Source organism: Elephas maximus, chromosome 18 (genome assembly GCF_024166365.1).
Source record: "Elephas maximus indicus isolate mEleMax1 chromosome 18, mEleMax1 primary haplotype, whole genome shotgun sequence".
NCBI lineage: Eukaryota > Metazoa > Chordata > Mammalia > Proboscidea > Elephantidae > Elephas > Elephas maximus.
Genome location: NC_064836.1, coordinates 519,577 through 547,078, shown reverse-complemented (window position 1 = coordinate 547,078; position 27,502 = coordinate 519,577).

Sequence of the window (27,502 nt, the reverse complement as noted above, 5' to 3'; positions counted from 1 at the left end):
GTTAGAGGGAGAAAAGCGTCCTTTGCTTTCGCTTTCCCGCAATGAGCTCGACAGATCTGCCCTTCGCGAAGGGCCGTTTTCCCCCGGAGAACTGCCTCGCGGTAGCCCTGTTCTGGAAGTGGAACGAGTATGCAGTGTTAGCGTTCAGCTAATGTGAAGGCTCGCTTTGGCCCAGGGCAAACGAAGCGCCGGGGGAAATCTTCGCAGAGCCCGGCGCCTTTCCACGGTTCAAAGCGTGGAACTGCAGACTCTTTTGCAAAGAAGAGAGCGCACAGGCAACAGCAGCCTGCAGATTTCTCAGTGAAAGGGAGAACTCCCTGACTTCATCCAGTCCTCTGAGCAAAGCAGGCAGAAGGAGAGAAACTTTCTTGCCTTCCTCTTTCCTGCAACGAATTCCTCATTTGCTCTTGCAAACGCAAGGCTTCTTCTGAAAAACTACGTCACGGTGCAGGGATCCTTCCAGAGGAGCAACGACATAGTTTTAGCTGGAAGGGCTTGGGAAAGCAGCCGGGGAGAAAAGGCCTCTTGCTATTCTCTTTTCTTTCTGCCCGAATGCGGTCAATTGGCACTTGCCAAAGCAAGGTTTCCCAGCACAAACTACAAAGCAGGAGCTCTCTCCTGGCAGAGGAAATCCCATGCAGTGTTGCCCTGGCGAGATAGTGTTGCTACAGTGAGGCCCAGGGAAAACAGACTGCCTAGAGAAATCCTAGCAAAGCCCTGTGTTTCCCCACAGGAATGTATGTCCGTTTCAGTTCTTTGCCAGCAACGGAGCTCAGAGGCAACGTCAGATTGTGTGTATCTCAGTGAGAGAAAGAACACTGTGACTTCCCCCGTTCCTCTGACGAAAGCAGTTAGAGGGAGAAAAGCGTCCTTTGCTTTCGCTTTCCCGCAATGAGCTCGACAGATCTGCCCTTCGCGAAGGGCCGTTTTCCCCCGGAGAACTGCCTCGCGGTAGCCCTGTTCTGGAAGTGGAACGAGTATGCAGTGTTAGCGTTCAGCTAATGTGAAGGCTCGCTTTGGCCCAGGGCAAACGAAGCGCCGGGGGAAATCTTCGCAGAGCCCGGCGCCTTTCCACGGTTCAAAGCGTGGAACTGCAGACTCTTTTGCAAAGAAGAGAGCGCACAGGCAACAGCAGCCTGCAAATTTCTCAGTGAAAGGGAGAACTCCCTGACTTCATCCAGTCCTCTGAGCAAAGCAGGCAGAAGGAGAGAAACTTTCTTTCCTTCCTCTTTCCTGCAACGAATTCCTCATTTGCTCTTGCAAACGCAAGGCTTCTTTTGAAAAACTACGTCACGGTGCAGGGATCCTTCCAGAGGAGCAACGACATAGTTTTAGCTGGAAGGGCTTGGCAGCAGCCGGGGAGAAAAGGCCTCTTGCTATTCTCTTTTCTTTCTGCCCGAATGCGGTCAATTGGCACTTGCCAAAGCAAGGTTTCCCAGCACAAACTACAAAGCAGGAGCTCTCTCCTGGCAGAGGAAATCCCATGCAGTGTTGCCCTGGCGAGATAGTGTTGCTACAGTGAGGCCCAGGGAAAACAGACTGCCTAGAGAAATCCTAGCAACGCCCTGTGTTTCCCCACAGGAATGTATGTCCGTTTCAGTTCTTTGCCAGCAACGGAGCTCAGAGGCAACGTCAGATTGTGTGTATCTCAGTGAGAGAAAGAACACTGTGACTTCCCCCGTTCCTCTGACGAAAGCAGTTAGAGGGAGAAAAGCGTCCTTTGCTTTCGCTTTCCCGCAATGAGCTCGACAGATCTGCCCTTCGCGAAGGGCTGTTTTCCCCCGGAGAACTGCCTCGCGGTAGCCCTGTTCTGGAAGTGGAACGAGTATGCAGTGTTAGCGTTCAGCTAATGTGAAGGCTCGCTTTGGCCCAGGGCAAACGAAGCGCCGGGGGAAATCTTCGCAGAGCCCGGCGCCTTTCCACGGTTCAAAGCGTGGAACTGCAGACTCTTTTGCAAAGAAGAGAGCGCACAGGCAACAGCAGCCTGCAAATTTCTCAGTGAAAGGGAGAACTCCCTGACTTCATCCAGTCCTCTGAGCAAAGCAGGCAGAAGGAGAGAAACTTTCTTTCCTTCCTCTTTCCTGCAACGAATTCCTCATTTGCTCTTGCAAACGCAAGGCTTCTTTTGAAAAACTACGTCACGGTGCAGGGATCCTTCCAGAGGAGCAACGACATAGTTTTAGCTGGAAGGGCTTGGCAGCAGCCGGGGAGAAAAGGCCTCTTGCTATTCTCTTTTCTTTCTGCCCGAATGCGGTCAATTGGCACTTGCCAAAGCAAGGTTTCCCAGCACAAACTACAAAGCAGGAGCTCTCTCCTGGCAGAGGAAATCCCATGCAGTGTTGCCCTGGCGAGATAGTGTTGCTACAGTGAGGCCCAGGGAAAACAGACTGCCTAGAGAAATCCTAGCAAAGCCCTGTGTTTCCCCACAGGAATGTATGTCCGTTTCAGTTCTTTGCCAGCAACGGAGCTCAGAGGCAACGTCAGATTGTGTGTATCTCAGTGAGAGAAAGAACACTGTGACTTCCCCCGTTCCTCTGACGAAAGCAGTTAGAGGGAGAAAAGCGTCCTTTGCTTTCGCTTTCCCGCAATGAGCTCGACAGATCTGCCCTTCGCGAAGGGCTGTTTTCCCCCGGAGAACTGCCTCGCGGTAGCCCTGTTCTGGAAGTGGAACGAGTATGCAGTGTTAGCGTTCAGCTAATGTGAAGGCTCGCTTTGGCCCAGGGCAAACGAAGCGCCGGGGGAAATCTTAGCAGAGCCCGGCGCCTTTCCACGGTTCAAAGCGTGGAACTGCAGACTCTTTTGCAAAGAAGAGAGCGCACAGGCAACAGCAGCCTGCAGATTTCTCAGTGAAAGGGAGAACTCCCTGACTTCATCCAGTCCTCTGAGCAAAGCAGGCAGAAGGAGAGAAACTTTCTTGCCTTCCTCTTTCCTGCAACGAATTCCTCATTTGCTCTTGCAAACGCAAGGCTTCTTCTGAAAAACTACGTCACGGTGCAGGGATCCTTCCAGAGGAGCAACGACATAGTTTTAGCTGGAAGGGCTTGGGAAAGCAGCCGGGGAGAAAAGGCCTCTTGCTATTCTCTTTTCTTTCTGCCCGAATGCGGTCAAATGGCACTTGCCAAAGCAAGGTTTCCCAGCACAAACTACAAAGCAGGAGCTCTCTCCTGGCAGAGGAAATCCCATGCAGTGTTGCCCTGGCGAGATAGTGTTGCTACAGTGAGGCCCAGGGAAAACACACTGCCTAGAGAAATCCTAGCAAAGCCCTGTGTTTCCCCACAGGAATGTATGTCCGTTTCAGTTCTTTGCCAGCAACGGAGCTCAGAGGCAACGTCAGATTGTGTGTATCTCAGTGAGAGAAAGAACACTGTGACTTCCCCCGTTCCTCTGACGAAAGCAGTTAGAGGGAGAAAAGCGTCCTTTGCTTTCGCTTTCCCGCAATGAGCTCGACAGATCTGCCCTTCGCGAAGGGCCGTTTTCCCCCGGAGAACTGCCTCGCGGTAGCCCTGTTCTGGAAGTGGAACGAGTATGCAGTGTTAGCGTTCAGCTAATGTGAAGGCTCGCTTTGGCCCAGGGCAAACGAAGCGCCGGGGGAAATCTTAGCAGAGCCCGGCGCCTTTCCACGGTTCAAAGCGTGGAACTGCAGACTCTTTTGCAAAGAAGAGAGCGCCCAGGCAACAGCAGCCTGCAAATTTCTCAGTGAAAGGGAGAACTCCCTGACTTCATCCAGTCCTCTGAGCAAAGCAGGCAGAAGGAGAGAAACTTTCTTGCCTTCCTCTTTCCTGCAACGAATTCCTCATTTGCTCTTGCAAACGCAAGGCTTCTTCTGAAAAACTACGTCACGGTGCAGGGATCCTTCCAGAGGAGCAACGACATAGTTTTAGCTGGAAGGGCTTGGGAAAGCAGCCGGGGAGAAAAGGCCTCTTGCTATTCTCTTTTCTTTCTGCCCGAATGCGGTCAATTGGCACTTGCCAAAGCAAGGTTTCCCAGCACAAACTACAAAGCAGGAGCTCTCTCCTGGCAGAGGAAATCCCATGCAGTGTTGCCCTGCCGAGATAGTGTTGCTACAGTGAGGCCCAGGGAAAACAGACTGCCTAGAGAAATCCTAGCAAAGCCCTGTGTTTCCCCACAGGAATGTATGTCCGTTTCAGTTCTTTGCCAGCAACGGAGCTCAGAGGCAACGTCAGATTGTGTGTATCTCAGTGAGAGAAAGAACACTGTGACTTCCCCCGTTCCTCTGACGAAAGCAGTTAGAGGGAGAAAAGCGTCCTTTGCTTTCGCTTTCCCGCAATGAGCTCGACAGATCTGCCCTTCGCGAAGGGCCGTTTTCCCCCGGAGAACTGCCTCGCGGTAGCCCTGTTCTGGAAGTGGAACGAGTATGCAGTGTTAGCGTTCAGCTAATGTGAAGGCTCGCTTTGGCCCAGGGCAAACGAAGCGCCGGGGGAAATCTTCGCAGAGCCCGGCGCCTTTCCACGGTTCAAAGCGTGGAACTGCAGACTCTTTTGCAAAGAAGAGAGCGCACAGGCAACAGCAGCCTGCAGATTTCTCAGTGAAAGGGAGAACTCCCTGACTTCATCCAGTCCTCTGAGCAAAGCAGGCAGAAGGAGAGAAACTTTCTTGCCTTCCTCTTTCCTGCAACGAATTCCTCATTTGCTCTTGCAAACGCAAGGCTTCTTCTGAAAAACTACGTCACGGTGCAGGGATCCTTCCAGAGGAGCAACGACATAGTTTTAGCTGGAAGGGCTTGGGAAAGCAGCCGGGGAGAAAAGGCCTCTTGCTATTCTCTTTTCTTTCTGCCCGAATGCGGTCAATTGGCACTTGCCAAAGCAAGGTTTCCCAGCACAAACTACAAAGCAGGAGCTCTCTCCTGGCAGAGGAAATCCCATGCAGTGTTGCCCTGGCGAGATAGTGTTGCTACAGTGAGGCCCAGGGAAAACAGACTGCCTAGAGAAATCCTAGCAAAGCCCTGTGTTTCCCCACAGGAATGTATGTCCGTTTCAGTTCTTTGCCAGCAACGGAGCTCAGAGGCAACGTCAGATTGTGTGTATCTCAGTGAGAGAAAGAACACTGTGACTTCCCCCGTTCCTCTGACGAAAGCAGTTAGAGGGAGAAAAGCGTCCTTTGCTTTCGCTTTCCCGCAATGAGCTCGACAGATCTGCCCTTCGCGAAGGGCCGTTTTCCCCCGGAGAACTGCCTCGCGGTAGCCCTGTTCTGGAAGTGGAACGAGTATGCAGTGTTAGCGTTCAGCTAATGTGAAGGCTCGCTTTGGCCCAGGGCAAACGAAGCGCCGGGGGAAATCTTCGCAGAGCCCGGCGCCTTTCCACGGTTCAAAGCGTGGAACTGCAGACTCTTTTGCAAAGAAGAGAGCGCACAGGCAACAGCAGCCTGCAGATTTCTCAGTGAAAGGGAGAACTCCCTGACTTCATCCAGTCCTCTGAGCAAAGCAGGCAGAAGGAGAGAAACTTTCTTGCCTTCCTCTTTCCTGCAACGAATTCCTCATTTGCTCTTGCAAACGCAAGGCTTCTTCTGAAAAACTACGTCACGGTGCAGGGATCCTTCCAGAGGAGCAACGACATAGTTTTAGCTGGAAGGGCTTGGGAAAGCAGCCGGGGAGAAAAGGCCTCTTGCTATTCTCTTTTCTTTCTGCCCGAATGCGGTCAATTGGCACTTGCCAAAGCAAGGTTTCCCAGCACAAACTACAAAGCAGGAGCTCTCTCCTGGCAGAGGAAATCCCATGCAGTGTTGCCCTGCCGAGATAGTGTTGCTACAGTGAGGCCCAGGGAAAACAGACTGCCTAGAGAAATCCTAGCAAAGCCCTGTGTTTCCCCACAGGAATGTATGTCCGTTTCAGTTCTTTGCCAGCAACGGAGCTCAGAGGCAACGTCAGATTGTGTGTATCTCAGTGAGAGAAAGAACACTGTGACTTCCCCCGTTCCTCTGACGAAAGCAGTTAGAGGGAGAAAAGCGTCCTTTGCTTTCGCTTTCCCGCAATGAGCTCGACAGATCTGCCCTTCGCGAAGGGCCGTTTTCCCCCGGAGAACTGCCTCGCGGTAGCCCTGTTCTGGAAGTGGAACGAGTATGCAGTGTTAGCGTTCAGCTAATGTGAAGGCTCGCTTTGGCCCAGGGCAAACGAAGCGCCGGGGGAAATCTTCGCAGAGCCCGGCGCCTTTCCACGGTTCAAAGCGTGGAACTGCAGACTCTTTTGCAAAGAAGAGAGCGCACAGGCAACAGCAGCCTGCAGATTTCTCAGTGAAAGGGAGAACTCCCTGACTTCATCCAGTCCTCTGAGCAAAGCAGGCAGAAGGAGAGAAACTTTCTTGCCTTCCTCTTTCCTGCAACGAATTCCTCATTTGCTCTTGCAAACGCAAGGCTTCTTCTGAAAAACTACGTCACGGTGCAGGGATCCTTCCAGAGGAGCAACGACATAGTTTTAGCTGGAAGGGCTTGGGAAAGCAGCCGGGGAGAAAAGGCCTCTTGCTATTCTCTTTTCTTTCTGCCCGAATGCGGTCAATTGGCACTTGCCAAAGCAAGGTTTCCCAGCACAAACTACAAAGCAGGAGCTCTCTCCTGGCAGAGGAAATCCCATGCAGTGTTGCCCTGGCGAGATAGTGTTGCTACAGTGAGGCCCAGGGAAAACAGACTGCCTAGAGAAATCCTAGCAAAGCCCTGTGTTTCCCCACAGGAATGTATGTCCGTTTCAGTTCTTTGCCAGCAACGGAGCTCAGAGGCAACGTCAGATTGTGTGTATCTCAGTGAGAGAAAGAACACTGTGACTTCCCCCGTTCCTCTGACGAAAGCAGTTAGAGGGAGAAAAGCGTCCTTTGCTTTCGCTTTCCCGCAATGAGCTCGACAGATCTGCCCTTCGCGAAGGGCCGTTTTCCCCCGGAGAACTGCCTCGCGGTAGCCCTGTTCTGGAAGTGGAACGAGTATGCAGTGTTAGCGTTCAGCTAATGTGAAGGCTCGCTTTGGCCCAGGGCAAACGAAGCGCCGGGGGAAATCTTAGCAGAGCCCGGCGCCTTTCCACGGTTCAAAGCGTGGAACTGCAGACTCTTTTGCAAAGAAGAGAGCGCACAGGCAACAGCAGCCTGCAAATTTCTCAGTGAAAGGGAGAACTCCCTGACTTCATCCAGTCCTCTGAGCAAAGCAGGCAGAAGGAGAGAAACTTTCTTTCCTTCCTCTTTCCTGCAACGAATTCCTCATTTGCTCTTGCAAACGCAAGGCTTCTTTTGAAAAACTACGTCACGGTGCAGGGATCCTTCCAGAGGAGCAACGACATAGTTTTAGCTGGAAGGGCTTGGCAGCAGCCGGGGAGAAAAGGCCTCTTGCTATTCTCTTTTCTTTCTGCCCGAATGCGGTCAATTGGCACTTGCCAAAGCAAGGTTTCCCAGCACAAACTACAAAGCAGGAGCTCTCTCCTGGCAGAGGAAATCCCATGCAGTGTTGCCCTGGCGAGATAGTGTTGCTACAGTGAGGCCCAGGGAAAACAGACTGCCTAGAGAAATCCTAGCAAAGCCCTGTGTTTCCCCACAGGAATGTATGTCCGTTTCAGTTCTTTGCCAGCAACGGAGCTCAGAGGCAACGTCAGATTGTGTGTATCTCAGTGAGAGAAAGAACACTGTGACTTCCCCCGTTCCTCTGACGAAAGCAGTTAGAGGGAGAAAAGCGTCCTTTGCTTTCGCTTTCCCGCAATGAGCTCGACAGATCTGCCCTTCGCGAAGGGCTGTTTTCCCCCGGAGAACTGCCTCGCGGTAGCCCTGTTCTGGAAGTGGAACGAGTATGCAGTGTTAGCGTTCAGCTAATGTGAAGGCTCGCTTTGGCCCAGGGCAAACGAAGCGCCGGGGGAAATCTTCGCAGAGCCCGGCGCCTTTCCACGGTTCAAAGCGTGGAACTGCAGACTCTTTTGCAAAGAAGAGAGCGCACAGGCAACAGCAGCCTGCAGATTTCTCAGTGAAAGGGAGAACTCCCTGACTTCATCCAGTCCTCTGAGCAAAGCAGGCAGAAGGAGAGAAACTTTCTTGCCTTCCTCTTTCCTGCAACGAATTCCTCATTTGCTCTTGCAAACGCAAGGCTTCTTCTGAAAAACTACGTCACGGTGCAGGGATCCTTCCAGAGGAGCAACGACATAGTTTTAGCTGGAAGGGCTTGGGAAAGCAGCCGGGGAGAAAAGGCCTCTTGCTATTCTCTTTTCTTTCTGCCCGAATGCGGTCAATTGGCACTTGCCAAAGCAAGGTTTCCCAGCACAAACTACAAAGCAGGAGCTCTCTCCTGGCAGAGGAAATCCCATGCAGTGTTGCCCTGGCGAGATAGTGTTGCTACAGTGAGGCCCAGGGAAAACACACTGCCTAGAGAAATCCTAGCAAAGCCCTGTGTTTCCCCTCAGGAATGTATGTCCGTTTCAGTTCTTTGCCAGCAACGGAGCTCAGAGGCAACGTCAGATTGTGTGTATCTCAGTGAGAGAAAGAACACTGTGACTTCCCCCGTTCCTCTGACGAAAGCAGTTAGAGGGAGAAAAGCGTCCTTTGCTTTCGCTTTCCCGCAATGAGCTCGACAGATCTGCCCTTCGCGAAGGGCCGTTTTCCCCCGGAGAACTGCCTCGCGGTAGCCCTGTTCTGGAAGTGGAACGAGTATGCAGTGTTAGCGTTCAGCTAATGTGAAGGCTCGCTTTGGCCCAGGGCAAACGAAGCGCCGGGGGAAATCTTAGCAGAGCCCGGCGCCTTTCCACGGTTCAAAGCGTGGAACTGCAGACTCTTTTGCAAAGAAGAGAGCGCCCAGGCAACAGCAGCCTGCAAATTTCTCAGTGAAAGGGAGAACTCCCTGACTTCATCCAGTCCTCTGAGCAAAGCAGGCAGAAGGAGAGAAACTTTCTTGCCTTCCTCTTTCCTGCAACGAATTCCTCATTTGCTCTTGCAAACGCAAGGCTTCTTCTGAAAAACTACGTCACGGTGCAGGGATCCTTCCAGAGGAGCAACGACATAGTTTTAGCTGGAAGGGCTTGGGAAAGCAGCCGGGGAGAAAAGGCCTCTTGCTATTCTCTTTTCTTTCTGCCCGAATGCGGTCAATTGGCACTTGCCAAAGCAAGGTTTCCCAGCACAAACTACAAAGCAGGAGCTCTCTCCTGGCAGAGGAAATCCCATGCAGTGTTGCCCTGCCGAGATAGTGTTGCTACAGTGAGGCCCAGGGAAAACAGACTGCCTAGAGAAATCCTAGCAAAGCCCTGTGTTTCCCCACAGGAATGTATGTCCGTTTCAGTTCTTTGCCAGCAACGGAGCTCAGAGGCAACGTCAGATTGTGTGTATCTCAGTGAGAGAAAGAACACTGTGACTTCCCCCGTTCCTCTGACGAAAGCAGTTAGAGGGAGAAAAGCGTCCTTTGCTTTCGCTTTCCCGCAATGAGCTCGACAGATCTGCCCTTCGCGAAGGGCCGTTTTCCCCCGGAGAACTGCCTCGCGGTAGCCCTGTTCTGGAAGTGGAACGAGTATGCAGTGTTAGCGTTCAGCTAATGTGAAGGCTCGCTTTGGCCCAGGGCAAACGAAGCGCCGGGGGAAATCTTCGCAGAGCCCGGCGCCTTTCCACGGTTCAAAGCGTGGAACTGCAGACTCTTTTGCAAAGAAGAGAGCGCACAGGCAACAGCAGCCTGCAGATTTCTCAGTGAAAGGGAGAACTCCCTGACTTCATCCAGTCCTCTGAGCAAAGCAGGCAGAAGGAGAGAAACTTTCTTGCCTTCCTCTTTCCTGCAACGAATTCCTCATTTGCTCTTGCAAACGCAAGGCTTCTTCTGAAAAACTACGTCACGGTGCAGGGATCCTTCCAGAGGAGCAACGACATAGTTTTAGCTGGAAGGGCTTGGGAAAGCAGCCGGGGAGAAAAGGCCTCTTGCTATTCTCTTTTCTTTCTGCCCGAATGCGGTCAATTGGCACTTGCCAAAGCAAGGTTTCCCAGCACAAACTACAAAGCAGGAGCTCTCTCCTGGCAGAGGAAATCCCATGCAGTGTTGCCCTGGCGAGATAGTGTTGCTACAGTGAGGCCCAGGGAAAACAGACTGCCTAGAGAAATCCTAGCAAAGCCCTGTGTTTCCCCACAGGAATGTATGTCCGTTTCAGTTCTTTGCCAGCAACGGAGCTCAGAGGCAACGTCAGATTGTGTGTATCTCAGTGAGAGAAAGAACACTGTGACTTCCCCCGTTCCTCTGACGAAAGCAGTTAGAGGGAGAAAAGCGTCCTTTGCTTTCGCTTTCCCGCAATGAGCTCGACAGATCTGCCCTTCGCGAAGGGCCGTTTTCCCCCGGAGAACTGCCTCGCGGTAGCCCTGTTCTGGAAGTGGAACGAGTATGCAGTGTTAGCGTTCAGCTAATGTGAAGGCTCGCTTTGGCCCAGGGCAAACGAAGCGCCGGGGGAAATCTTCGCAGAGCCCGGCGCCTTTCCACGGTTCAAAGCGTGGAACTGCAGACTCTTTTGCAAAGAAGAGAGCGCACAGGCAACAGCAGCCTGCAAATTTCTCAGTGAAAGGGAGAACTCCCTGACTTCATCCAGTCCTCTGAGCAAAGCAGGCAGAAGGAGAGAAACTTTCTTTCCTTCCTCTTTCCTGCAACGAATTCCTCATTTGCTCTTGCAAACGCAAGGCTTCTTTTGAAAAACTACGTCACGGTGCAGGGATCCTTCCAGAGGAGCAACGACATAGTTTTAGCTGGAAGGGCTTGGCAGCAGCCGGGGAGAAAAGGCCTCTTGCTATTCTCTTTTCTTTCTGCCCGAATGCGGTCAATTGGCACTTGCCAAAGCAAGGTTTCCCAGCACAAACTACAAAGCAGGAGCTCTCTCCTGGCAGAGGAAATCCCATGCAGTGTTGCCCTGGCGAGATAGTGTTGCTACAGTGAGGCCCAGGGAAAACAGACTGCCTAGAGAAATCCTAGCAAAGCCCTGTGTTTCCCCACAGGAATGTATGTCCGTTTCAGTTCTTTGCCAGCAACGGAGCTCAGAGGCAACGTCAGATTGTGTGTATCTCAGTGAGAGAAAGAACACTGTGACTTCCCCCGTTCCTCTGACGAAAGCAGTTAGAGGGAGAAAAGCGTCCTTTGCTTTCGCTTTCCCGCAATGAGCTCGACAGATCTGCCCTTCGCGAAGGGCTGTTTTCCCCCGGAGAACTGCCTCGCGGTAGCCCTGTTCTGGAAGTGGAACGAGTATGCAGTGTTAGCGTTCAGCTAATGTGAAGGCTCGCTTTGGCCCAGGGCAAACGAAGCGCCGGGGGAAATCTTCGCAGAGCCCGGCGCCTTTCCACGGTTCAAAGCGTGGAACTGCAGACTCTTTTGCAAAGAAGAGAGCGCACAGGCAACAGCAGCCTGCAAATTTCTCAGTGAAAGGGAGAACTCCCTGACTTCATCCAGTCCTCTGAGCAAAGCAGGCAGAAGGAGAGAAACTTTCTTTCCTTCCTCTTTCCTGCAACGAATTCCTCATTTGCTCTTGCAAACGCAAGGCTTCTTTTGAAAAACTACGTCACGGTGCAGGGATCCTTCCAGAGGAGCAACGACATAGTTTTAGCTGGAAGGGCTTGGGAAAGCAGCCGGGGAGAAAAGGCCTCTTGCTATTCTCTTTTCTTTCTGCCCGAATGCGGTCAATTGGCACTTGCCAAAGCAAGGTTTCCCAGCACAAACTACAAAGCAGGAGCTCTCTCCTGGCAGAGGAAATCCCATGCAGTGTTGCCCTGGCGAGATAGTGTTGCTACAGTGAGGCCCAGGGAAAACACACTGCCTAGAGAAATCCTAGCAAAGCCCTGTGTTTCCCCACAGGAATGTATGTCCGTTTCAGTTCTTTGCCAGCAACGGAGCTCAGAGGCAACGTCAGATTGTGTGTATCTCAGTGAGAGAAAGAACACTGTGACTTCCCCCGTTCCTCTGACGAAAGCAGTTAGAGGGAGAAAAGCGTCCTTTGCTTTCGCTTTCCCGCAATGAGCTCGACAGATCTGCCCTTCGCGAAGGGCCGTTTTCCCCCGGAGAACTGCCTCGCGGTAGCCCTGTTCTGGAAGTGGAACGAGTATGCAGTGTTAGCGTTCAGCTAATGTGAAGGCTCGCTTTGGCCCAGGGCAAACGAAGCGCCGGGGGAAATCTTAGCAGAGCCCGGCGCCTTTCCACGGTTCAAAGCGTGGAACTGCAGACTCTTTTGCAAAGAAGAGAGCGCCCAGGCAACAGCAGCCTGCAAATTTCTCAGTGAAAGGGAGAACTCCCTGACTTCATCCAGTCCTCTGAGCAAAGCAGGCAGAAGGAGAGAAACTTTCTTGCCTTCCTCTTTCCTGCAACGAATTCCTCATTTGCTCTTGCAAACGCAAGGCTTCTTCTGAAAAACTACGTCACGGTGCAGGGATCCTTCCAGAGGAGCAACGACATAGTTTTAGCTGGAAGGGCTTGGGAAAGCAGCCGGGGAGAAAAGGCCTCTTGCTATTCTCTTTTCTTTCTGCCCGAATGCGGTCAATTGGCACTTGCCAAAGCAAGGTTTCCCAGCACAAACTACAAAGCAGGAGCTCTCTCCTGGCAGAGGAAATCCCATGCAGTGTTGCCCTGCCGAGATAGTGTTGCTACAGTGAGGCCCAGGGAAAACAGACTGCCTAGAGAAATCCTAGCAAAGCCCTGTGTTTCCCCACAGGAATGTATGTCCGTTTCAGTTCTTTGCCAGCAACGGAGCTCAGAGGCAACGTCAGATTGTGTGTATCTCAGTGAGAGAAAGAACACTGTGACTTCCCCCGTTCCTCTGACGAAAGCAGTTAGAGGGAGAAAAGCGTCCTTTGCTTTCGCTTTCCCGCAATGAGCTCGACAGATCTGCCCTTCGCGAAGGGCCGTTTTCCCCCGGAGAACTGCCTCGCGGTAGCCCTGTTCTGGAAGTGGAACGAGTATGCAGTGTTAGCGTTCAGCTAATGTGAAGGCTCGCTTTGGCCCAGGGCAAACGAAGCGCCGGGGGAAATCTTCGCAGAGCCCGGCGCCTTTCCACGGTTCAAAGCGTGGAACTGCAGACTCTTTTGCAAAGAAGAGAGCGCACAGGCAACAGCAGCCTGCAGATTTCTCAGTGAAAGGGAGAACTCCCTGACTTCATCCAGTCCTCTGAGCAAAGCAGGCAGAAGGAGAGAAACTTTCTTGCCTTCCTCTTTCCTGCAACGAATTCCTCATTTGCTCTTGCAAACGCAAGGCTTCTTCTGAAAAACTACGTCACGGTGCAGGGATCCTTCCAGAGGAGCAACGACATAGTTTTAGCTGGAAGGGCTTGGGAAAGCAGCCGGGGAGAAAAGGCCTCTTGCTATTCTCTTTTCTTTCTGCCCGAATGCGGTCAATTGGCACTTGCCAAAGCAAGGTTTCCCAGCACAAACTACAAAGCAGGAGCTCTCTCCTGGCAGAGGAAATCCCATGCAGTGTTGCCCTGGCGAGATAGTGTTGCTACAGTGAGGCCCAGGGAAAACAGACTGCCTAGAGAAATCCTAGCAAAGCCCTGTGTTTCCCCACAGGAATGTATGTCCGTTTCAGTTCTTTGCCAGCAACGGAGCTCAGAGGCAACGTCAGATTGTGTGTATCTCAGTGAGAGAAAGAACACTGTGACTTCCCCCGTTCCTCTGACGAAAGCAGTTAGAGGGAGAAAAGCGTCCTTTGCTTTCGCTTTCCCGCAATGAGCTCGACAGATCTGCCCTTCGCGAAGGGCCGTTTTCCCCCGGAGAACTGCCTCGCGGTAGCCCTGTTCTGGAAGTGGAACGAGTATGCAGTGTTAGCGTTCAGCTAATGTGAAGGCTCGCTTTGGCCCAGGGCAAACGAAGCGCCGGGGGAAATCTTCGCAGAGCCCGGCGCCTTTCCACGGTTCAAAGCGTGGAACTGCAGACTCTTTTGCAAAGAAGAGAGCGCACAGGCAACAGCAGCCTGCAAATTTCTCAGTGAAAGGGAGAACTCCCTGACTTCATCCAGTCCTCTGAGCAAAGCAGGCAGAAGGAGAGAAACTTTCTTTCCTTCCTCTTTCCTGCAACGAATTCCTCATTTGCTCTTGCAAACGCAAGGCTTCTTTTGAAAAACTACGTCACGGTGCAGGGATCCTTCCAGAGGAGCAACGACATAGTTTTAGCTGGAAGGGCTTGGCAGCAGCCGGGGAGAAAAGGCCTCTTGCTATTCTCTTTTCTTTCTGCCCGAATGCGGTCAATTGGCACTTGCCAAAGCAAGGTTTCCCAGCACAAACTACAAAGCAGGAGCTCTCTCCTGGCAGAGGAAATCCCATGCAGTGTTGCCCTGCCGAGATAGTGTTGCTACAGTGAGGCCCAGGGAAAACAGACTGCCTAGAGAAATCCTAGCAAAGCCCTGTGTTTCCCCACAGGAATGTATGTCCGTTTCAGTTCTTTGCCAGCAACGGAGCTCAGAGGCAACGTCAGATTGTGTGTATCTCAGTGAGAGAAAGAACACTGTGACTTCCCCCGTTCCTCTGACGAAAGCAGTTAGAGGGAGAAAAGCGTCCTTTGCTTTCGCTTTCCCGCAATGAGCTCGACAGATCTGCCCTTCGCGAAGGGCTGTTTTCCCCCGGAGAACTGCCTCGCGGTAGCCCTGTTCTGGAAGTGGAACGAGTATGCAGTGTTAGCGTTCAGCTAATGTGAAGGCTCGCTTTGGCCCAGGGCAAACGAAGCGCCGGGGGAAATCTTCGCAGAGCCCGGCGCCTTTCCACGGTTCAAAGCGTGGAACTGCAGACTCTTTTGCAAAGAAGAGAGCGCACAGGCAACAGCAGCCTGCAAATTTCTCAGTGAAAGGGAGAACTCCCTGACTTCATCCAGTCCTCTGAGCAAAGCAGGCAGAAGGAGAGAAACTTTCTTTCCTTCCTCTTTCCTGCAACGAATTCCTCATTTGCTCTTGCAAACGCAAGGCTTCTTTTGAAAAACTACGTCACGGTGCAGGGATCCTTCCAGAGGAGCAACGACATAGTTTTAGCTGGAAGGGCTTGGCAGCAGCCGGGGAGAAAAGGCCTCTTGCTATTCTCTTTTCTTTCTGCCCGAATGCGGTCAATTGGCACTTGCCAAAGCAAGGTTTCCCAGCACAAACTACAAAGCAGGAGCTCTCTCCTGGCAGAGGAAATCCCATGCAGTGTTGCCCTGGCGAGATAGTGTTGCTACAGTGAGGCCCAGGGAAAACAGACTGCCTAGAGAAATCCTAGCAAAGCCCTGTGTTTCCCCACAGGAATGTATGTCCGTTTCAGTTCTTTGCCAGCAACGGAGCTCAGAGGCAACGTCAGATTGTGTGTATCTCAGTGAGAGAAAGAACACTGTGACTTCCCCCGTTCCTCTGACGAAAGCAGTTAGAGGGAGAAAAGCGTCCTTTGCTTTCGCTTTCCCGCAATGAGCTCGACAGATCTGCCCTTCGCGAAGGGCCGTTTTCCCCCGGAGAACTGCCTCGCGGTAGCCCTGTTCTGGAAGTGGAACGAGTATGCAGTGTTAGCGTTCAGCTAATGTGAAGGCTCGCTTTGGCCCAGGGCAAACGAAGCGCCGGGGGAAATCTTCGCAGAGCCCGGCGCCTTTCCACGGTTCAAAGCGTGGAACTGCAGACTCTTTTGCAAAGAAGAGAGCGCACAGGCAACAGCAGCCTGCAGATTTCTCAGTGAAAGGGAGAACTCCCTGACTTCATCCAGTCCTCTGAGCAAAGCAGGCAGAAGGAGAGAAACTTTCTTGCCTTCCTCTTTCCTGCAACGAATTCCTCATTTGCTCTTGCAAACGCAAGGCTTCTTCTGAAAAACTACGTCACGGTGCAGGGATCCTTCCAGAGGAGCAACGACATAGTTTTAGCTGGAAGGGCTTGGGAAAGCAGCCGGGGAGAAAAGGCCTCTTGCTATTCTCTTTTCTTTCTGCCCGAATGCGGTCAATTGGCACTTGCCAAAGCAAGGTTTCCCAGCACAAACTACAAAGCAGGAGCTCTCTCCTGGCAGAGGAAATCCCATGCAGTGTTGCCCTGGCGAGATAGTGTTGCTACAGTGAGGCCCAGGGAAAACACACTGCCTAGAGAAATCCTAGCAAAGCCCTGTGTTTCCCCACAGGAATGTATGTCCGTTTCAGTTCTTTGCCAGCAACGGAGCTCAGAGGCAACGTCAGATTGTGTGTATCTCAGTGAGAGAAAGAACACTGTGACTTCCCCCGTTCCTCTGACGAAAGCAGTTAGAGGGAGAAAAGCGTCCTTTGCTTTCGCTTTCCCGCAATGAGCTCGACAGATCTGCCCTTCGCGAAGGGCCGTTTTCCCCCGGAGAACTGCCTCGCGGTAGCCCTGTTCTGGAAGTGGAACGAGTATGCAGTGTTAGCGTTCAGCTAATGTGAAGGCTCGCTTTGGCCCAGGGCAAACGAAGCGCCGGGGGAAATCTTAGCAGAGCCCGGCGCCTTTCCACGGTTCAAAGCGTGGAACTGCAGACTCTTTTGCAAAGAAGAGAGCGCCCAGGCAACAGCAGCCTGCAAATTTCTCAGTGAAAGGGAGAACTCCCTGACTTCATCCAGTCCTCTGAGCAAAGCAGGCAGAAGGAGAGAAACTTTCTTGCCTTCCTCTTTCCTGCAACGAATTCCTCATTTGCTCTTGCAAACGCAAGGCTTCTTCTGAAAAACTACGTCACGGTGCAGGGATCCTTCCAGAGGAGCAACGACATAGTTTTAGCTGGAAGGGCTTGGGAAAGCAGCCGGGGAGAAAAGGCCTCTTGCTATTCTCTTTTCTTTCTGCCCGAATGCGGTCAATTGGCACTTGCCAAAGCAAGGTTTCCCAGCACAAACTACAAAGCAGGAGCTCTCTCCTGGCAGAGGAAATCCCATGCAGTGTTGCCCTGGCGAGATAGTGTTGCTACAGTGAGGCCCAGGGAAAACAGACTGCCTAGAGAAATCCTAGCAAAGCCCTGTGTTTCCCCACAGGAATGTATGTCCGTTTCAGTTCTTTGCCAGCAACGGAGCTCAGAGGCAACGTCAGATTGTGTGTATCTCAGTGAGAGAAAGAACACTGTGACTTCCCCCGTTCCTCTGACGAAAGCAGTTAGAGGGAGAAAAGCGTCCTTTGCTTTCGCTTTCCCGCAATGAGCTCGACAGATCTGCCCTTCGCGAAGGGCCGTTTTCCCCCGGAGAACTGCCTCGCGGTAGCCCTGTTCTGGAAGTGGAACGAGTATGCAGTGTTAGCGTTCAGCTAATGTGAAGGCTCGCTTTGGCCCAGGGTAAAAGAAGCGCCGGGGAAATCTTAGCAGAGCCCGGCGCCTTTCCACGGTTCAAAGCGTGGAACTGCAGACTCTTTTGCAAAGAAGAGAGCGCCCAGGCAACAGCAGCCTGCAGATTTCTCAGTGAAAGGGAGAACTCCCTGACTTCATCCAGTCCTCTGAGCAAAGCAGGCAGAAGGAGAGAAACTTTCTTTCCTTCCTCTTTCCTGCAACGAATTCCTCATTTGCTCTTGCAAACGCAAGGCTTCTTCTGAAAAACTACGTCACGGTGCAGGGATCCTTCCAGAGGAGCAACGACATAGTTTTAGCTGGAAGGGCTTGGCAGAGCAGCCGGGGAGAAAAGGCCTCTTGCTATTCTCTTTTCTTTCTGCCCAAATGCGGTCAATTGGCACTTGCCAAAGCAAGGTTTCCCAGCACAAACTACAAAGCAGGAGCTCTCTCCTGGCAGAGGAAATCCCATGCAGTGTTGCCCTGGCGAGATAGTGTTGCTACAGTGAGGCCCAGGGAAAACACACTGCCTAGAGAAATCCTAGCAAAGCCCTGTGTTTCCCCACAGGAATGTATGTCCGTTTCAGTTCTTTGCCAGCAACGGAGCTCAGAGGCAACGTCAGATTGTGTGTATCTCAGTGAGAGAAAGAACACTGTGACTTCCCCCGTTCCTCTGACGAAAGCAGTTAGAGGGAGAAAAGCGTCCTTTGCTTTCGCTTTCCCGCAATGAGCTCGACAGATCTGCCCTTCGCGAAGGGCCGTTTTCCCCCGGAGAACTGCCTCGCGGTAGCCCTGTTCTGGAAGTGGAACGAGTATGCAGTGTTAGCGTTCAGCTAATGTGAAGGCTCGCTTTGGCCCAGGGCAAACGAAGCGCCGGGGGAAATCTTCGCAGAGCCCGGCGCCTTTCCACGGTTCAAAGCGTGGAACTGCAGACTCTTTTGCAAAGAAGAGAGCGCACAGGCAACAGCAGCCTGCAAATTTCTCAGTGAAAGGGAGAACTCCCTGACTTCATCCAGTCCTCTGAGCAAAGCAGGCAGAAGGAGAGAAACTTTCTTTCCTTCCTCTTTCCTGCAACGAATTCCTCATTTGCTCTTGCAAACGCAAGGCTTCTTTTGAAAAACTACGTCACGGTGCAGGGATCCTTCCAGAGGAGCAACGACATAGTTTTAGCTGGAAGGGCTTGGCAGCAGCCGGGGAGAAAAGGCCTCTTGCTATTCTCTTTTCTTTCTGCCCGAATGCGGTCAATTGGCACTTGCCAAAGCAAGGTTTCCCAGCACAAACTACAAAGCAGGAGCTCTCTCCTGGCAGAGGAAATCCCATGCAGTGTTGCCCTGGCGAGATAGTGTTGCTACAGTGAGGCCCAGGGAAAACAGACTGCCTAGAGAAATCCTAGCAAAGCCCTGTGTTTCCCCACAGGAATGTATGTCCGTTTCAGTTCTTTGCCAGCAACGGAGCTCAGAGGCAACGTCAGATTGTGTGTATCTCAGTGAGAGAAAGAACACTGTGACTTCCCCCGTTCCTCTGACGAAAGCAGTTAGAGGGAGAAAAGCGTCCTTTGCTTTCGCTTTCCCGCAATGAGCTCGACAGATCTGCCCTTCGCGAAGGGCTGTTTTCCCCCGGAGAACTGCCTCGCGGTAGCCCTGTTCTGGAAGTGGAACGAGTATGCAGTGTTAGCGTTCAGCTAATGTGAAGGCTCGCTTTGGCCCAGGGTAAAAGAAGCGCCGGGGAAATCTTAGCAGAGCCCGGCGCCTTTCCACGGTTCAAAGCGTGGAACTGCAGACTCTTTTGCAAAGAAGAGAGCGCCCAGGCAACAGCAGCCTGCAGATTTCTCAGTGAAAGGGAGAACTCCCTGACTTCATCCAGTCCTCTGAGCAAAGCAGGCAGAAGGAGAGAAACTTTCTTTCCTTCCTCTTTCCTGCAACGAATTCCTCATTTGCTCTTGCAAACGCAAGGCTTCTTCTGAAAAACTACGTCACGGTGCAGGGATCCTTCCAGAGGAGCAACGACATAGTTTTAGGTGGAAGGGCTTGGGAAAGCAGCCGGGGAAAAAAGGCCTCTTGCTGTTCTCTTTTCTTTCTGCCTGAATGCGGTCCATTCGCACTTGCCAAAGTAAGGTTTCCCAGCACAAACTACAAAGCAGCAGCTCTCTTGGAAGAGGAAATCCCACGCAGTGTTGCCCTGGCGAGATAGTGTTGCTGCAGTGAGGCCCAGGGAAATCACACTGCCTAGAGAAATCCTAGCAAAGCCCTGTGTTTCCCCACAGGAATGTATGTCAGTTTCAGTTCTTTGCCAGCAACGGAGCTCAGAGGCAACGGCAGATTGTGTGTATCTCAGTGAGAGAAAGAACACTGTGACTTCCCCCGTTCCTCTGACGAAAGCGGTTAGAGGGAGAAAAGCGTCCTTTGCTTTCGCTTTCCCGCAATGAGCTCGGCAGATCTGCCCTTCGCGAAGGGCCGTTTTCCCCCGGAGAACTGCCTCGCGGTAGCCCTGTTCTGGAAGTGGAACGAGTATGCAGTGTTAGCGTTCAGCTATTGTGAAGGCTCGCTTTGGCCCAGGGCAAACGAAGCGCCGGGGGAAGTCTTAGCAGAGCCCGGCGCCTTTCCACTGTTCAAAGCGTGGAACTGCAGACTCTTTTGCAAAGAAGAGAGCGCACAGGCAACAGCCGCCCGCACGTTTCTCAGTGAAAGGGAGAACTCCCTGACTTCATCCAGTTCTCTGAGCAAAGCAGGCAGAGGGAGAGAAACTTTCTTTCCTTCCTCTTTCCTGCAATGAATTCCTCATTTGCTCTTGCAAACGCAGGGCTTCTTCTGAAAATCTACGTCGCGGTGCAAGGATCCTTCCAGAGGAGCAACGACATAGTTTGAGCTGGAAGGGCTTGGGAAAGCAGCCGGGGAAAAAAGGCCTCGTGCTGTTCTCTTTTCTTTCTGCCTGAATGCGGTCAATTCGCACTTGCCAAAGTAAGGTTTCCCAGCACAAACTACAAAGCAGCAGCTCTCTTGGAAGAGGAAATCCCACGCAGTGTTGCCCTGGCGAGATAGTGTTGCTGCAGTGAGGCCCAGGGAAATCACACTGCCTAGAGAAATCCTAGCAAAGCCCTGTGTTTCCCCACAGGAATGTATGTCAGTTTCAGTTCTTTGCCAGCAACGGAGCTCAGAGGCAACGGCAGATTGTGTGTATCTCAGTGAGAGAAAGAACACTGTGACTTCCCCCGTTCCTCTGACGAAAGCGGTTAGAGGGAGAAAAGCGTCCTTTGCTTTCGCTTTCCCGCAATGAGCTCGGCAGATCTGCCCTTCGCGAAGGGCCGTTTTCCCCCGGAGAACTGCCTCGCGGTAGCCCTGTTCTGGAAGTGGAACGAGTATGCAGTGTTAGCGTTCAGCTATTGTGAAGGCTCGCTTTGGCCCAGGGCAAACGAAGCGCCGGGGGAAGTCTTAGCAGAGCCCGGCGCCTTTCCACGGTTCAAAGCGTGGAACTGCAGACTCTTTTGCAAAGAAGAGAGCGCACAGGCAACAGCCGCCCGCACGTTTCTCAGTGAAAGGGAGAACTCCCTGACTTCATCCAGTTCTCTGAGCAAAGCAGGCAGAGGGAGAGAAACTCTTTCCTTCCTCTTTCCTGCAACGAATTGCTCCTTTGCTCTTGCAAACGCAGGGCTTCTTCTGAAAAACTACGTCGCGGTGCAAGGATCCTTCCAGAGGAGCAACGACATAGTTTGAGCTGGAAGGGCTTGGGAAAGCAGCCGGGGAAAAAAGGCCTCTTGCTGTTCTCTTGTCTTTCTGCCTGAATGCGGTCAATTCGCACTTGCCAAAGTAAGGTTTCCCAGCACAAACTACAAAGCAGCAGCTCTCTTGGAAGAGGAAATCCCACGCAGTGTTGCCCTGGCGAGATAGTGTTGCTACAGTGAGGCCCAGGGAAATCACACTGCCTAGAGAAATCCTAGCAAAGCCCTGTGTTTCCCCACAGGAATGTATGTCAGTTTCAGTTCTTTGCCAGCAACGGAGCTCAGAGGCAACGGCAGATTGTGTGTATCTCAGTGAGAGAAAGAACACTGTGACTTCCCCCGTTCCTCTGACGAAAGCGGTTAGAGGGAGAAAAGCGTCCTTTGCTTTCGCTTTCCCGCAATGAGCTCGGCAGATCTGCCCTTCGCGAAGGGCTGTTTTCCCCCGGAGAACTGCCTCGCGGTAGCCCTGTTCTGGAAGTGGAACGAGTATGCAGTGTTAGCGTTCAGCTATTGTGAAGGCTCGCTTTGGCCCAGGGCAAACGAAACGCCGGGGGAAGTCTTAGCAGAGCCCGGCGCCTTTCCACGGTTCAAAGCGTGGAACTGCAGACTCTTTTGCAAAGAAGAGAGCGCACAGGCAAAAGCAGCCCGCACGTTTCTCAGTGAAAGGGAGAACTCCCTGACTTCATCCAGTTCTCTGAGCAAAGCAGGCAGAGGGAGAGAAACTTTCTTTCCTTCCTCTTTCCTGCAACGAATTCCTCATTTGCTCTTGCAAAAGCAGGGCTTCTTCTGAAAAACTACGTCGCGGTGCAAGGATCCTTCCAGAGGAGCAACGACATAGTTTGAGCTGGAAGGGCTTGGGAAAGCAGCCGGGGAAAAAAGGCCTCTTGCTGTTCTCTTTTCTTTCTGCCTGAATGCGGTCAATTGGCACTTGCCAAAGCAAGGTTTCCCGGCAGAAACTACAAACCAGCAGCTCTCTCCTGGCAGAGGAAATCCCATGCAGTGTTGCCCTGGCGAGATAGTGTTGCTACAGTGAGGCCCAGGGAAAACACACTGCCTAGACAAATCCTAGCAAAGCCCTGTGTTTCCCCACAGGAATGTATGTCCGTTTCAGTTCTTTGCCAGCAACGGAGCTCAGAGGCAACGTCAGATTGTGTGTATCTCAGTGAGAGAAAGAACACTGTGACTTCCCCCGTTCCTCTGACGAAAGCAGTTAGAGGGAGAAAAGCGTCCTTTGCTTTCGCTTTCCCGCAATGAGCTCGACAGATCTGCCCTTCGCGAAGGGCCGTTTTCCCCCGGAGAACTGCCTCGCGGTAGCCCTGTTCTGGAAGTGGAACGAGTATGCAGTGTTAGCGTTCAGCTAATGTGAAGGCTCGCTTTGGCCCAGGGCAAACGAAGCGCCGGGGGAAATCTTAGCAGAGCCCGGCGCCTTTCCACGGTTCAAAGCGTGGAACTGCAGACTCTTTTGCAAAGAAGAGAGCGCACAGGCAACAGCAGCCTGCACGTTTCTCAGTGAAAGGGAGAACTCCCTGACTTCATCCAGTCCTCTGAGCAAAGCAGGCAGAAGGAGAGAAACTTTCTTGCCTTCCTCTTTCCTGCAACGAATTCCTCATTTGCTCTTGCAAACGCAAGGCTTCTTCTGAAAAACTACGTCACGGTGCAGGGATCCTTCCAGAGGAGCAACGACATAGTTTTAGCTGGAAGGGCTTGGGAAAGCAGCCGGGGAGAAAAGGCCTCTTGCTATTCTCTTTTCTTTCTGCCCGAATGCGGTCATTTGGCACTTGCCAAAGCAAGGTTTCCCAGCACAAACTACAAAGCAGGAGCTCTCTCCTGGCAGAGGAAATCCCATGCAGTGTTGCCCTGGCGAGATAGTGTTGCTACAGTGAGGCCCAGGGAAAACACACTGCCTAGAGAAATCCTAGCAAAGCCCTGTGTTTCCCCACAGGAATGTATGTCCGTTTCAGTTCTTTGCCAGCAACGGAGCTCAGAGGCAACGTCAGATTGTGTGTATCTCAGTGAGAGAAAGAACACTGTGACTTCCCCCGTTCCTCTGACGAAAGCAGTTAGAGGGAGAAAAGCGTCCTTTGCTTTCGCTTTCCCGCAATGAGCTCGACAGATCTGCCCTTCGCGAAGGGCCGTTTTCCCCCGGAGAACTGCCTCGCGGTAGCCCTGTTCTGGAAGTGGAACGAGTATGCAGTGTTAGCGTTCAGCTAATGTGAAGGCTCGCTTTGGCCCAGGGCAAACGAAGCGCCGGGGGAAATCTTCGCAGAGCCCGGCGCCTTTCCACGGTTCAAAGCGTGGAACTGCAGACTCTTTTGCAAAGAAGAGAGCGCACAGGCAACAGCAGCCTGCAAATTTCTCAGTGAAAGGGAGAACTCCCTGACTTCATCCAGTCCTCTGAGCAAAGCAGGCAGAAGGAGAGAAACTTTCTTTCCTTCCTCTTTCCTGCAACGAATTCCTCATTTGCTCTTGCAAACGCAAGGCTTCTTTTGAAAAACTACGTCACGGTGCAGGGATCCTTCCAGAGGAGCAACGACATAGTTTTAGCTGGAAGGGCTTGGCAGCAGCCGGGGAGAAAAGGCCTCTTGCTATTCTCTTTTCTTTCTGCCCGAATGCGGTCAATTGGCACTTGCCAAAGCAAGGTTTCCCAGCACAAACTACAAAGCAGGAGCTCTCTCCTGGCAGAGGAAATCCCATGCAGTGTTGCCCTGGCGAGATAGTGTTGCTACAGTGAGGCCCAGGGAAAACAGACTGCCTAGAGAAATCCTAGCAAAGCCCTGTGTTTCCCCACAGGAATGTATGTCCGTTTCAGTTCTTTGCCAGCAACGGAGCTCAGAGGCAACGTCAGATTGTGTGTATCTCAGTGAGAGAAAGAACACTGTGACTTCCCCCGTTCCTCTGACGAAAGCAGTTAGAGGGAGAAAAGCGTCCTTTGCTTTCGCTTTCCCGCAATGAGCTCGACAGATCTGCCCTTCGCGAAGGGCCGTTTTCCCCCGGAGAACTGCCTCGCGGTAGCCCTGTTCTGGAAGTGGAACGAGTATGCAGTGTTAGCGTTCAGCTAATGTGAAGGCTCGCTTTGGCCCAGGGCAAACGAAGCGCCGGGGGAAATCTTCGCAGAGCCCGGCGCCTTTCCACGGTTCAAAGCGTGGAACTGCAGACTCTTTTGCAAAGAAGAGAGCGCACAGGCAACAGCAGCCTGCAGATTTCTCAGTGAAAGGGAGAACTCCCTGACTTCATCCAGTCCTCTGAGCAAAGCAGGCAGAAGGAGAGAAACTTTCTTGCCTTCCTCTTTCCTGCAACGAATTCCTCATTTGCTCTTGCAAACGCAAGGCTTCTTCTGAAAAACTACGTCACGGTGCAGGGATCCTTCCAGAGGAGCAACGACATAGTTTTAGCTGGAAGGGCTTGGGAAAGCAGCCGGGGAGAAAAGGCCTCTTGCTATTCTCTTTTCTTTCTGCCCGAATGCGGTCAATTGGCACTTGCCAAAGCAAGGTTTCCCAGCACAAACTACAAAGCAGGAGCTCTCTCCTGGCAGAGGAAATCCCATGCAGTGTTGCCCTGGCGAGATAGTGTTGCTACAGTGAGGCCCAGGGAAAACACACTGCCTAGAGAAATCCTAGCAAAGCCCTGTGTTTCCCCACAGGAATGTATGTCCGTTTCAGTTCTTTGCCAGCAACGGAGCTCAGAGGCAACGTCAGATTGTGTGTATCTCAGTGAGAGAAAGAACACTGTGACTTCCCCCGTTCCTCTGACGAAAGCAGTTAGAGGGAGAAAAGCGTCCTTTGCTTTCGCTTTCCCGCAATGAGCTCGACAGATCTGCCCTTCGCGAAGGGCCGTTTTCCCCCGGAGAACTGCCTCGCGGTAGCCCTGTTCTGGAAGTGGAACGAGTATGCAGTGTTAGCGTTCAGCTAATGTGAAGGCTCGCTTTGGCCCAGGGCAAACGAAGCGCCGGGGGAAATCTTAGCAGAGCCCGGCGCCTTTCCACGGTTCAAAGCGTGGAACTGCAGACTCTTTTGCAAAGAAGAGAGCGCCCAGGCAACAGCAGCCTGCAAATTTCTCAGTGAAAGGGAGAACTCCCTGACTTCATCCAGTCCTCTGAGCAAAGCAGGCAGAAGGAGAGAAACTTTCTTGCCTTCCTCTTTCCTGCAACGAATTCCTCATTTGCTCTTGCAAACGCAAGGCTTCTTCTGAAAAACTACGTCACGGTGCAGGGATCCTTCCAGAGGAGCAACGACATAGTTTTAGCTGGAAGGGCTTGGGAAAGCAGCCGGGGAGAAAAGGCCTCTTGCTATTCTCTTTTCTTTCTGCCCGAATGCGGTCAATTGGCACTTGCCAAAGCAAGGTTTCCCAGCACAAACTACAAAGCAGGAGCTCTCTCCTGGCAGAGGAAATCCCATGCAGTGTTGCCCTGCCGAGATAGTGTTGCTACAGTGAGGCCCAGGGAAAACAGACTGCCTAGAGAAATCCTAGCAAAGCCCTGTGTTTCCCCACAGGAATGTATGTCCGTTTCAGTTCTTTGCCAGCAACGGAGCTCAGAGGCAACGTCAGATTGTGTGTATCTCAGTGAGAGAAAGAACACTGTGACTTCCCCCGTTCCTCTGACGAAAGCAGTTAGAGGGAGAAAAGCGTCCTTTGCTTTCGCTTTCCCGCAATGAGCTCGACAGATCTGCCCTTCGCGAAGGGCTGTTTTCCCCCGGAGAACTGCCTCGCGGTAGCCCTGTTCTGGAAGTGGAACGAGTATGCAGTGTTAGCGTTCAGCTAATGTGAAGGCTCGCTTTGGCCCAGGGTAAAAGAAGCGCCGGGGAAATCTTAGCAGAGCCCGGCGCCTTTCCACGGTTCAAAGCGTGGAACTGCAGACTCTTTTGCAAAGAAGAGAGCGCCCAGGCAACAGCAGCCTGCAGATTTCTCAGTGAAAGGGAGAACTCCCTGACTTCATCCAGTCCTCTGAGCAAAGCAGGCAGAAGGAGAGAAACTTTCTTTCCTTCCTCTTTCCTGCAACGAATTCCTCATTTGCTCTTGCAAACGCAAGGCTTCTTCTGAAAAACTACGTCACGGTGCAGGGATCCTTCCAGAGGAGCAACGACATAGTTTTAGCTGGAAGGGCTTGGCAGAGCAGCCGGGGAGAAAAGGCCTCTTGCTATTCTCTTTTCTTTCTGCCCAAATGCGGTCAACTGGCACTTGCCAAAGCAAGGTTTCCCAGCACAAACTACAAAGCAGCAGCTCTCTCCTGGCAGAGGAAATCCCATGCAGTGTTGCCCTGGCGAGATAGTGTTGCTACAGTGAGGCCCAGGGAAAACAGACTGCCTAGAGAAATCCTAGCAAAGCCCTGTGTTTCCCCACAGGAATGTATGTCCGTTTCAGTTCTTTGCCAGCAACGGAGCTCAGAGGCAACGTCAGATTGTGTGTATCTCAGTGAGAGAAAGAACACTGTGACTTCCCCCGTTCCTCTGACGAAAGCAGTTAGAGGGAGAAAAGCGTCCTTTGCTTTCGCTTTCCCGCAATGAGCTCGACAGATCTGCCCTTCGCGAAGGGCCGTTTTCCCCCGGAGAACTGCCTCGCGGTAGCCCTGTTCTGGAAGTGGAACGAGTATGCAGTGTTAGCGTTCAGCTAATGTGAAGGCTCGCTTTGGCCCAGGGCAAACGAAGCGCCGGGGGAAATCTTCGCAGAGCCCGGCGCCTTTCCACGGTTCAAAGCGTGGAACTGCAGACTCTTTTGCAAAGAAGAGAGCGCACAGGCAACAGCAGCCTGCAGATTTCTCAGTGAAAGGGAGAACTCCCTGACTTCATCCAGTCCTCTGAGCAAAGCAGGCAGAAGGAGAGAAACTTTCTTGCCTTCCTCTTTCCTGCAACGAATTCCTCATTTGCTCTTGCAAACGCAAGGCTTCTTCTGAAAAACTACGTCACGGTGCAGGGATCCTTCCAGAGGAGCAACGACATAGTTTTAGCTGGAAGGGCTTGGGAAAGCAGCCGGGGAGAAAAGGCCTCTTGCTATTCTCTTTTCTTTCTGCCCGAATGCGGTCAATTGGCACTTGCCAAAGCAAGGTTTCCCAGCACAAACTACAAAGCAGGAGCTCTCTCCTGGCAGAGGAAATCCCATGCAGTGTTGCCCTGGCGAGATAGTGTTGCTACAGTGAGGCCCAGGGAAAACAGACTGCCTAGAGAAATCCTAGCAAAGCCCTGTGTTTCCCCACAGGAATGTATGTCCGTTTCAGTTCTTTGCCAGCAACGGAGCTCAGAGGCAACGTCAGATTGTGTGTATCTCAGTGAGAGAAAGAACACTGTGACTTCCCCCGTTCCTCTGACGAAAGCAGTTAGAGGGAGAAAAGCGTCCTTTGCTTTCGCTTTCCCGCAATGAGCTCGACAGATCTGCCCTTCGCGAAGGGCCGTTTTCCCCCGGAGAACTGCCTCGCGGTAGCCCTGTTCTGGAAGTGGAACGAGTATGCAGTGTTAGCGTTCAGCTAATGTGAAGGCTCGCTTTGGCCCAGGGCAAACGAAGCGCCGGGGGAAATCTTCGCAGAGCCCGGCGCCTTTCCACGGTTCAAAGCGTGGAACTGCAGACTCTTTTGCAAAGAAGAGAGCGCACAGGCAACAGCAGCCTGCAAATTTCTCAGTGAAAGGGAGAACTCCCTGACTTCATCC